Below are 12,627 nucleotides of genomic sequence, written 5' to 3' on the forward strand. Positions count from 1 at the left end.
TAATCCTGATTGGCTATTTTTAAAAAGAGCAGGGGTCCGAGCTGGAGTGGCAGGGTGGGAAGGACGGTAACCAGCATGTCAGAGCAGGTAGCCAGGGGTGATCAGGTGACCTAGATGAGTCAGGATGGAGGAGGAGGGAGACTGGGAGCAGATGTGAATTAGTGATTAGAACTAGTGGAGAAGATTGTTTACTGGAATGACAAGGAAGTTAAACTTTAAAATAGAGAATTAAAGAGTAAGAGACTGAATACTGATGCTTTGAAGAGAAACTTGGGATTCACTGTAACATCTGACATCCCAGAGCCGAGATCCCCATCCCAGGAGCCAGTAAGAGTCCTTAGCAGGGTCGGGAACGTTGCAGTATGCTGCTGGCTTGTCCCTTCCAGATGCTGTGGCAGGCTGCAGCCTGGTGGTCGGTAACGCCTGCCTTGGCTCTGTACTTGTTCGTGAGGTTCTCCTCACCACAAAACTACTCCCAAATGTAGATAGGGTTCCATTCCATTGCCTGGATTCTGCTCTCTGTTTATGCCTTGAGGCAGACGGAGCCCAAGGAACGTCACACTGTCCCACCATCATCTCAGTGACTGCCCTGTTTGGAGGGGCAGTGGTGCCCAGCAATGGAGCAAGGGCATAGGGAATAGAGCTGCACAGCCTTGGTCACACTCCTTGAACTCTTTGTACTCCCACCGTGGTGAGGATTTAATGATACCTTCTTATGTGAAGGACTTAACGCAGTACCTTCCCCCTGGGGAGCACAGGAGGGCATACCTCCCAGGATAGTTCAGAGGACTGCATGAAATAATGCCTGTAAAAACCCTTAGTCCAGGGCCTAGCACTTCAAGAGGGCTCAGTCATGTGGCCAGTATTATAACCAGCTACTTCTTTTGGAGGGTCAGCTACATGCTACAAACTAAGGCTCTTTATGTATCCATTTGAATCTTTATGGAAACCTAGAATGTAGACAAAATTATTGCATGTACAAGGAAATCAGAATCAGGCTAAGTAAATTAACCAATGTCACACCGTTAGTATATGGCAGGGCCAGGATCCTCTGGCTCCTAAGCGTGTGGCCTTTCAGTTATAGGCAACCTGGGATGAAAGATAAATCATAAACAGTCCTATGGAGTGAGCTGCAGGGTCTTCATGGAGAGGAATTAAAACTGATTCCTTAATGTAAATAACTGGCTGTTATCCATGTGTCTTTGAAATGGCTGTAGAAGACAGTGACAAAAGGCTAATTACACATATACGTATAATGCCAGTGGCCAGCAGCTACCTTTGGGTCTCCTGACTATTTATTGTCTGCTTAAATCCTTCAAGCCACATGCCAGCCCTTTTAAGTCCAGGCTTGTCAGGACTCTTTCTGTTTTCTGAAAAAGACAGAAATCCAACCCAGACTGATTCAATCAAAAAACAGATTTAATTAACTCATGAAACTGATAGTGGAAAGGTCCAGTCAGGCATAGCTTGATCCAGGAGATTAATAACATTATATGAACTGGCCTTCTCCACATCTCAGCTCTGTTTTTCTCCCTGTTGGCTTTATTCTCAGGTTGGCTGTTCCATTGACCTCTTTTTTGTTGCTTATTGGCCAGGCCTAAGAAAACTTAGAGACTTGGGTCTCTAAAAGAAATCATGGTTCCCTTTATTTTATTTTTAGAGATGGGGTATCACTATGTTGCCCAGGCTGGAGTGCAGTGGCTATTCACAGGTGCGATCCCACTACTGATCAGCACAGGAGTTTTGACCTGCTCCGTTTCCTACCTGGGCCAGTTCACTCCTCCTTAGGCAACCTGGTGGTCCCCTGCTCCCAGGAGGTCACCATATTGATGCCGAACTTCGTGTGGACACCTGATCAGCATAGCGCACTACAGCCCAGAACTCCTGGGGTCAGGCGATCCACCCACCTCAGCCTCCCAAGTAGCTGGGACTACAGCCACGCGCCACCACATCGGGCGGTTCTCTTTATTAAAAGAGGTCAGGGATGCTGGGCAGCAAGTAGGACAGATGTCCACCACACCCTGCCCATGTACAGCATGGATCAGAAAGATAGTAGAGAAAATGCCAGGCATCGCTGGCTCACGCCTCTAATCCCAGCACTTTGTGAGGCTGAGGTAGGCAGGTCACTTGAGGTCAGGAGTTTGAGACAAGCCTGGCCAAAACAGTGAAACCCCATCTCTACTAAAATACAAATATTAGTAGAGCATAGTGGTGCATGCTGGTAATCCCAGCTACTTGGGAGGTGGAGGTGGGAGAATTGCTTGAACCCAGGAGGTGGAGGTTGCAGATCATGCCACTGCACTCCAGCCTGGGCGAGAGAGCAAGACTCGCCTCAAAAAAAAAAAGAGTGATAATAGAGAAAACACTTTAATGGTTTAGTGGTGAATGTGTTAGTTCATTCTCATATTGCTATAAAGAAATGCCTGAGACTGAGTAATTTATAAAGAAAAGGGGTTTAATTGGCTCACAGTTCTGCATGCTATACAGGAAGCGTGTATATCAGCTTCTGGGGAGGCCTCAGGTAACTTACAGTCATGGTGGCAGACAAAGGCAGCGCCAACACTTCACACCAGAGCACGAGGAGGGGAGGCGCCGCACACTTTTCAACAACCAGAACTCACAAAACCTCACCATCTCCACAACAGTACCACAGGGGAAATTCACCCCCATGATGCAATCATCTCCCTCCAGACTCCTACCTCCAACACTAGGAATTACATTTCGACATGAGATTTGGCTGGGGACACAAAGCCAAACTATGTCAGCAATCAGTTCTGCTGCTAAGGCCACTCATAAGCCAAGCAGGCAGGAAAGGGTTAGCTAGAACTGTTTTGGGTTACACTGGAGACCGATACTCCTCCCATATTGAGTCAGGCTGGCCAATTTTAAATGGTAGATGAAGGTCAGGTGGGGTGCTTCAGGCCTATAATCCCAGCACTTTGGGAGGCCGAGGTGGGCAGATCACTTGAAGTCAGGAGTTCAAGACCAGCCTGGCCATGGTGAAACCCCGTCTCTACTGAAAACACAAAAATTAGCTAGGCATGGTAGCAGGCACCCATAATCCCAGCTACTTGGGAGGCTGAGGCAGGAGAATTGCTTGAACCTGGGAGGCAGAGGTTGCAGTGAGCCGAGATGGAGCCACTGCACTCCAGCCTGGGTAGCAGAGCGAGACTCCATCTCAAAAATAAGTAAATAAATAAATGACAGAGAAAAGCCTTGATATCCATAAAGATTGAGTGTGAAGGTCTTTAGAAATCTTCAACGTCCTAGTGTAGCAAAACGCCTTAACAATATGATACATAATAATATAAACAGAACATGTAATAAAATGCTCTAACAATGTAAGTATATACAAATAGGTATAAATGTGCCTATTTGTACCTATGCAATATTGTAATGATAATAAGTGAGGGTAAAAAACAGTAAAGTCTTACTGAACCTACTGAACTAAAGATCCCGGTAGACGCTTAATGAGAGTCACTGCACACACAACTATAAATAAAACATTACAAATCCACACCGAGGGTGGATGCCCAGCTGTTGACTAGGTTTGTTCACAAGTGCGTGCTGATTTATTCCTTATACCAATCTGATGCAATTCAAACCCACACCTCGAGCAAATTGGCAGATTATTAGATGTCATGGACCTTTGGTCACTTCTCTAACAGTTAAGCTTGAGAACAGTCACTGGACAAATACTAAGGTGTCGCTTTTGTGCCATTAAATGTGCCCTGAGCTGAGGGAGAGGCCATCGAGGCATGCTCCACGAGTTTCAAGACAGAGGGTGTTGGAAAGTGGGCAAACCTCCCACCTTCTCTCTGGGGAGTCTCCCAACACTCTTGCCTCCGCTCTGAGCCTTGTACATACCACACCCAACCTCGCACTATCTCTGTCACTGAGTTGGAGACGCTGCACCCCCATTCAGAGAGCAGTGTCCATTTGTCCAAGAACACTTCAATGTCATGCCCCACTTGTGAACAGAGCAGGTAAAAACTGCCCCTGCACAGATGTCTGCATCTCCAGGATGTGCCAGCCCTCCTCCCGTTTGTCTCCGATGCTCCGCCTCCAGGCACTCTCCGGCTCCTCGGGTGCCCTGCTGTGCAGGTCTATTTTGGACCCGAGGATGGTAACGACAGTTACCAGCTACAGTCATGCGTTACTTAACAACGGGGATACGCTCTGAGAAATTTGTTGTAAGTCGATTTCGTTGTTGTATGAAGATGATAAAGTCCACTTACACAATACGCAGCCTAGTACACCCCTAGGCTGTACAATGCAGGCTCATTGCTCCAAGGCTGGACACCTGTACAGCATGTTACCATCCCCAATGCTGTAATGGTACAATGGTTTTGTGTATCTAAACAAATCTAAACACAGAAAAGGCAGAGTAAAGATACAGCATTGTAATCTTTATAAAAAACAATTAATAAGCTTTACTTTAGTACAGTTTTACATTTACAGAATAATTGAGCAAAAAATACACAGAATTCCATACACCCCTCCACTGCTCTCTCACCTACCCCTCCTTGGTTTCTGCTATTAACATCTTACATGTAGTACATTTCTTACAATCAATAACCAACATTGATACACTGTTATTAACTATAATCTAGAATTTACATTAAGGTTCACTCTTTGTGTCATACAGTTCCAAGGGTTTTGACAAGTGCATAATAACACTTATTATAATTTTTTTTTTTTGAGACGGAGTTTTGCTCTTGTCACCAAGGCTGGAGTGCAGTGGCATGATCTTGGCTCACTGCAACCTCTACCTCCCAGGTTCAGGCAATTCTCCTGCCTCAGCCTCCCAACTAGCTGGGATTATAGGCACCCGCCACCACACCCAGCTAATTTTTGTATTTTTAGTAGAGATGGGGTTTCACCATGTTGTCCAGATGGTCTCATACTCCTGACCTCAAGTGATCTGCCCTCCTGGGCCTCCCACGGTGCTGGGATTACAGGCGAGAGCCTACGTGCCTGGCCTACATTTATTAAAATCCTATGGGACCACCGTCCTGTAGGTAGTCTGTCCTTGGCTAAAATGTTATGTAGCACATGCCTGTGTTGAGCATGCGCCGTCTACTGAATTCTTTGTACATGACTTCATTTCATCCTGTGTCAGCCCTGGGTGGTCAACATTATTTATAAGCTTCGCTTTAAAAAGAATTGGCACTTAAAGAGGTCATGTGATCTCTACCCCCAAGTCTCACAGAGAGGAAGTGGATGAAAGCAGACTTAGTTCTGGGCCCAAGTCATTCTTTTCATTAATCAAGTAGCGACCGAGTATTAGCAGCTTTCATACAGGGTGCTGGGGCCTGTGAATGTAGTGAAGAGCAGAACAGACTGGACTTTGCTCTCAGGGAGTTTAGAATCTACTGGAGAGACAGATATTTGAAAAGCAATTGTAATGCTTATTATTACAAAGTATGTATCATGCTGTGAATAAGAGGTGCTGCCAGGTGCTGTGGCTCATGCCTGAAATCCCAACACTTTGGGAGGCTAAGGCAGGAGGATCACTTGAGGCCAGGAGTTCAAGAACAGCCTAGGCAAAATAGGAGGTCCATGTCTCTACAAAAAATTAGCCAGGGCATGGTGGCACATGCCTGTGGTCCCAGCTCTTTGGGAGGCTGAGGTGGGAGGATTGCTTGAGCCCAGGAGGTAAAGGCTAGAGTGAGAGGTGATCGTGCCACTTTACTCCATCCAGCCTGGGTGACAGAGCAAGACCCTGTCTGAAAAAAAAAAAGTACCTAGTTCTATCAAGCATGTCACAGGGAAATCTAACCATCTTCACAAAGGTTCCCCGAAAAGCTTACCCTGAGACAGTTTGTACGTGAGGAATTCATCTGGGAAGTAAACTCAGACACAGGATGGGGAAGGGAGAGAGTAAAAGGAATGTCTGTGGGAGACTTTCTGCCATGGGCAATGGAAGCTCTGTCTTGCTGGGGCTCCCCTGAGGGACACACTTAAGGAGCATCCCACCACAGTGAGGAGTGAGGTGCTTATCTCCAAATTCTGCTCATGGCTGAAGGATGCTCTTAGGAGAGCATGGATCTCATAGTACTTCCAACGTGCACCTGAGCCAGCTGGCTGCCCTACTGTAGCCACAGAGGACTCTCAGGCAGAGAGAGGCAGGTGTTAGAAAGATGGAGTCGTCAACCCATCGGGAGCTGTCCACCAAGGTCCCAGAGAGCTGACAGCGTCCACCCTACTAACCCAGGGTGGGGCAAAGGTACAGAAATTGGGCAGGAGTCTGAGAACCAGGAGGGATCAGAGGAGCTGACTTGCAGGTGTGTGTGCACGGGATGGCCGGGGAGGAGGAGCGAGGGGGCTGAGTGGGCCAGGCTGAGAATCATGTGAACTGCTGTCAACTGCTGTGATGGGGCTCACAGCTCACGGAGGGATAGAAGCACCCCTCTCACTGAGTGTGGACAGTGATCCAGAGAGGACTGGAATACGAGAAGAGATTAGGAGGTTCTTGCTGGGGTCCAGGTGAGAGATGACGCTGGCTGGGCCAAGGGAGGTGGTGGTTGAGTTGGGGGGGGCAGGGTTAAAGTTAGCAGGAGTGCCACTCTCTCTCTGCCTTGCCTCATACCCTGCCACATCTTTGCCAAGGGGCATGGTGGCTCCTTGCTGGATCTACTTTCTTTTTTTTTTTTGAGATGAACTCTCACTCTTTCGCCCAGGCTGGAGTGCAGTGGCACGATCTTGGCTCACTGCAACTTCTGCTTCGAGGATTCAATCGATCTCCTGCCTCAGCCTCCTGAGTAGCTGGGACTTTCTCCCCTCCTCCTCCCCCCAGCACCCTCCTCCTCTTTCTTCTTTTTCTTCTTTGACAAACTAAAGAGCAAAAGAAACTATCAAGAGAGTGAACCAGCAACCAACAGTATGGGAAAAATTTTTGCAAGCTCACTCTGTTGCCAGGCTGGAGTACAGTGTTTCGATCTCAGCTCACTGCAACCTCCACCACACCCAACTAATTTTTCTATTTTTAGTAGAAACAGGGTTTCACCATGTTGGCCAGGATGGTCTTTATCTCTTGACCTCATGATCCGCCCACCTCGCCTCCCGAAGTGCTGGGATAACAGGCTTGAGCCAGTGCACCCAGCCTTTTTTTGTTTTTTGAAATGGGTTTGGTTCTGTTGCGCAGGCTGAAGTACAGTGGCTCAATCATGGTTCACTGCAACCTCCGCCTCCCCAGGCTCAAGTCATCCTCTGACCTCAGCCCCCTGAGTAGCTAGTACTACACGTGTACACCATCACATCTGGCTAATTTTTGCATTTTTGTAGAGATGGTGTTCCACCATGTTGCCCAGGCTGGACTTGAATTCTGGGGTCAAGCAATCTGCCCACCTCAGCCTCCCAAAGTGCTGGGACTACATGCATGAGCTACGCTCCCCGCCAACATGCTGAAAAAATTCTCTGACCTCCACTTGTGGAACATAGAGTAGGGAAGCACACAGGAGAGAGCATCCAGGTGGGGGTATCAGCAGCAGGTGATGGGGTTGAGGGAGCTCTTCCAGCAGTAAGAAATAACCAGACCCTAGATATTCTTTGAAGGTGGAATTGACAGTACTAGTGGATTAGATAAAGTACGAAGAGGAAGAGAAGTTTAAAAACTCTCAGGCTCAGGTGGACGTTGTGGTGAGCGGAAACCACACCATTGTGCTCCAGCCTGGGCAACAAGAGCGAAACGCTGTCTCAAAAAAAAAAAAAAAAAAAGAATTCCCAGGCTTGTAGGGCACGGTGGCTCACACCTGTAATCCCAGCACTTTGGGAAGGCAGTTGAACCAGGTGAGGGGCTCAAAGTATTTGCACTGAGCACCGCCATCAGGAGAGTATTTTAAGGGTGTGTTGTGTGCACGTGTGTATGTGTGTGTGTGTGTTTATGCAAATTTATATTACATTCTACCATCATAATAATAGATATGCCTACAAGAAACCAGCACAGAATACACTTTTAAAAGATTGAGTGGCTGAGCACGGTGGCTCACGCCTGTAATCCCAGCACTTTGGGAGGCCAAGGCAGGTGGATCACCTGCGGTTGGGAGTTCATGACCAGCCTGATCAACCTGGAGAAAACCTGTCTTTACTAAAAATAACAAAAATTAGCCAGGCATGGTGGTATGTACCTGTAATCTCAGTTACTCAGGAGGCTGAGGCAGGAGAATCGCTTGAATCCAGGAGGGGGAGGTTGCAGTGAGCCGAGACTGCAGTCTGGGTGACAGAGTGAGATTCCATCTCAAAAAAAAAAAAAACAATAAATGAAATAAATCTATTTTGAATTAATTTTTCTTTAATTAATTAACACTAAATTTTTTTTATCACCAAGTATTAGATTAATTGTTGGTATTTTAGGGCCATGTGATTGAAAATATTTTATTGTTGTTTTATGGATTTACCACTGTAATACTGTAATATGGAAGCCTGCCTCTAAATTTAGTTTCTTTGAATCCTCGGTTTTAATAACTGTTGAGCTGTGTAAGATAATTTTCAAAGATGCCTGATTCCAAATGGCAGACAGGCATCATTGGCCGTAGTTAATGAATCACGACTTTTGTCTTCAATTCCAGCCATCAACTGATCAAAAAATTTTGAATGAGATCGGTTAATAATTCTCCATTTCCTTTCATGTTCATCAGCTATTCTTGAAAACTGATTTGGAACGTATTAGAGTTTTATATTGTTTTTAAACTGCCGTAAAGTACACATAACATAAAATTTACCATCTTAACCGGTTTTAAGTGCACACTTCAGTAGTGTGAAGTACCTTCACATGGTCCTGCAATCAATCTTCAGAACTTTCATCTTGCAGAACTAAAGCTCTGCCCATTAAACAACAAGGCAGTTTTATACTTGTCATAACTGGGTTCAAAACTCAATGACATATTTTCTTTTTCACTTGGAAAATAAAAATTTTGTTTCTAAGTTTTAAAATAGGTACATAGAAAAGTTTATTGTGGTCAAACATCTTTTTTTTTTTGGTAACAAAGTAAAAAACACCTCATATTGGAAACATCTAAAAATATGTTTCACGATCTCTCTGTAGCATGTTCCTTTCAAACATGCTAGAAACATTCATTTCTAGTAGTTATTCAAAGCAGCTCTTTTACTTGAAGGTAGAGAGGAAATCTGTTTCTTCGATTTTACATGCTACATACCTGTATTATTGAAAGCCACTTGTCATCTCAGGAAATTGGGAGCAGTTGTTTTTGTTGTTGCTGCTGTTTTGTTTTGTTTTTGGTCAAAGAAGACATTTGTTTCTTTTTTTATTTTTATTTTTAAGATGGAGTCTCACTCTGTCACCAGGCTGAAGTGCAGTGGCATGATCTCAGCTCACAGCCACCTCCACCTCCCGGGTTCAAGCGATTCTTCTGCCTCAGCCTCCCAAGTAGCTGGGGCCACAGGTGCAAGCCGTCACGCCTGGCTAATTTTTGTATTTTTAGTAGAGACGGGATTTCATCATGTTGGTCAGGCTGGTCTCAAACTCCTGATCTCATGATTTGCCCACCTCAGCCTCCTGAAGTGCTGGGACTACAGGTGTGAGCCTCCGCCCCAGCCGACATTTGTTTTTTAAGGTAAGCACCTGGCATTATGACGGTCTATGTAGATTTAACTGTATTTTAAACACCTGGTTTTCATAAAATTAATCACATCAATGTCTTCTTCCATTACTTTGTGTGCTTTTGGCTTCCAGTTCTCTAATGCAATACGTTGTCTCTGAATGATGTGGTGAATCGTCTTGACTGAAATCTGACCTCAGATCTTTTATAAAAAGAAAATTGTAATCGAAACAGCCATCCGGCTGGCAGTGGGTTCACGCCTATATTCCCAGCACTTTGGGAGGCTGAGGTGGGTGGATCAATTGCGAAACCCTGTCTCTACTAAAAATAAAAAAATTAGCCAGGCCGTGGTGGCATGCACCTGTAATCCCAGCTACTCGGGAAGCTGAGGTAGGAGAATTGCTTGAACCTGGAAAGCAGAAGTTGCAGTGAGCCAAGATCGTGCTACTGCACTCCAGCCCGGGCAACAGAGCAAGACTCCATCTCAAAAACAAACAAAATTCTAACTTTGGCCAGGTGCAGTGGCTCACGCCTGTAATCTCAGCACTCTGGGAGGTCAAGGCACGTGGATCACCTGAGGTTGGGAGTTCATGACCAGCCTGATCAACATGGAGAAAACCTGTCGTTACTAAAAATCCAAAATTAGCTGGGCGTGGTGGCGCATGCCTGTAATCCCAGCTAGCTGAGGCAAGAGAATCACTTGAACCTGGGAGGCAGAGGTTTCGGTGACCCAGGATTGTGCCTTCGCACTCCAGCCTGGGCAACAAGATCGAAACTGTCTCCAAGAAAAAAAAAATTCTAACTTTGTACAGAATTTGACCTTAGTTTTAGATGAAATTCATATTCTTGACTTTAGAGTGAAGTGGGGTTCAGGAAAATTTTCTAACATCATAAAGTGTCTTCTGTTGTCTTTGTGCAGTGTCAAAAATACGACGGCTTACTTTCTGAGATTTCCTGTCTCAGGTCCCTTCTATTTTGAGCTGGACCTTCTCTTTCCTTCATCTATATTGTCTTCATCCTGCTCGCTTTTAATTACACTCCCAGCACTTTCCCCTCATTGCAACTGTGACCTAGAAGGAAGCCCTAGACGATTAGCTTTTAGAGTTAATGATCTGTATATATCATCGCCCAGTATCTGCCCCTCTCAGATTCAACTACTATTCTCAATTGGTTCTCAATGTTTTCCAGAAAATTCTGCTGGGGTTCTGCTAGTCTCAAGTATAATGAACGCCACTCTATTGCCTCCTTTTTCCCCTTTCCACACAGATTCCAAAATCATAAAGATCTTGAGGTTATCAGTGGTTTGTCCACATATTATCCATTTGTATTTTAGGTTTTTTTTTTTTTTGAGACGGAGTTTCGCTCTCGTTACCCAGGCTGGAGTGCAATGGCGTGATCTCGGCTCACCGCAACCTCCGCCTCCTGGGTTCAGGCAATTCTCCTGCCTCAGCCTCCTGAGTAGCTGGGATTACAGGCATGCGCCACCGTGCCCAGCTAATTTTTTGTATTTTTAGTAGAGACGGGGTTTCACCATGTTGACCAGGATGGTCTCGATCTCTTGACCTCGTGATCCACCCGCCTCGGCCTCCCAAAGTGCTGGGATTACAGGCATGAGCCACCGCGTCCAGCCCTGTTTTGCTTTTATACTTGAAAAATGTTGTCTCTAAGTATAGAATCCTTGGTTAGTAGCCATTTTTTTCATTCTGCTGAAGATACCGTAACTATCTTATGACTTCCTTTGTTACAGCTGGTAAGTCAGCTGTCAGTCTGTCACTCCATTGAAGGAAGTACATCTTTTTACTCTGACTCCTTTATGAGTTTCTATTTGTTTTAGGTGTGCTGACATTTCACTACAATATATCTAGATTTTTGTTTATTTATTTTGCTTTGAATTCATTGTTAAATTCATTATAGAATGATTCATTATTGAATTATCAGCCACAATCTTTTTACATAATGCCTCTGTATCATTCTCTCTATTCTCTCTTCAGGGACTCTGCTTAAATATATGTTAGATCTTCTCTCTTTATCTTCCATGTCTTGTAAATTCTGTATGTTTCATATTTTTGTGCTGTATTCTAGAAAATGTCTTCCAGCATATCTTCCATCTTATTAAATTCTTTCTTTGGCTCTGTCTAGTAGGTTTTTATATGCATTCACTGAGTTCTTCATTTCAATTCTTGAACTCTTCATTAGTAGAAATTTTACTTAGTTCTTTTTCAAATCTTCTATCACACTTTATAGTTTCCTGTTCCCTGTATCTGTATACATTTTTAAGGCTGTCTTTAATCCTTTTTTCTTTTACTTTTTCTGTTTTTGAGAGGGAGTCTTGCTCTGTCTCTGAGGCTGGGGTACAGTGGCATGATCTCAGCTCACTGCAAGCTCCACCTCCCAGGTTCAAGTGATTCTCCTGCCTCAGCCTCCCAAGTAACTGGGATTATAGGCATGTGCCACCATACCCAACTAATATTTGTATTTTTAGTAGAGATGGGCTTTTGCCATGTTGGTCAGCTGGTCTCAAACCCCTGACCTTGTGATCTGCCTGCTTCAGCCTCCCAAAGTGCTAGGATAACAGGTGTGAGCCACCGTGCCTAGCCTTTAATCTTTAAACACAAAACACAGGAAGCATATTTATTTATGATCTGTGTTTGACAGTTCTGAAATATGAAGTCTTTACATGTTTCTATTTTGTATTGTTTCTTATTTTCTCATTCACAGTGCCTATTTTCCTGTGTGCTTGATTAGTGTATGATGCTTTTTGTCACTAAAAATATTTGTAAGAATAATTTGGGATCTAGAAGGAAGTATTATCACAAGAGGATTTGTGTTTGTTTCTGCTGGAGTACCTCAAAGCACTGCAGTTTGAGTTTCTTTCAGATGAGGTTCACAGCAAGCAGGGGTTTGGTACTCCCAAATGGTGATACTTTGGGCTTCAAATCCATTCAAGCATTGGTTCACTTCTGGATCACGTATACCTAGAAAGTGTATCCCTTTGAGGTCCCAGCTTATTTGGGAGATGGCTTCTTATGGTTTTGATTTCCATTTCCCTTTCCCCAAAAGCCTGTAA

At 44.7% G+C, this 12,627-nt stretch overlaps 1 protein-coding gene across 1 annotated transcript in view; it reads left to right on the forward strand.

The window, feature by feature from the left end:
- The window catches only part of IGF1R (insulin like growth factor 1 receptor), a 495,490-nt gene that overhangs the window by 45,767 nt on the left and 437,096 nt on the right, over positions 1–12,627 (forward strand). The window lies entirely within an intron of this gene.

This window comes from Callithrix jacchus, chromosome 6 (assembly GCF_049354715.1).
Source record: "Callithrix jacchus isolate 240 chromosome 6, calJac240_pri, whole genome shotgun sequence".
Lineage (NCBI taxonomy): Eukaryota > Metazoa > Chordata > Mammalia > Primates > Cebidae > Callithrix > Callithrix jacchus.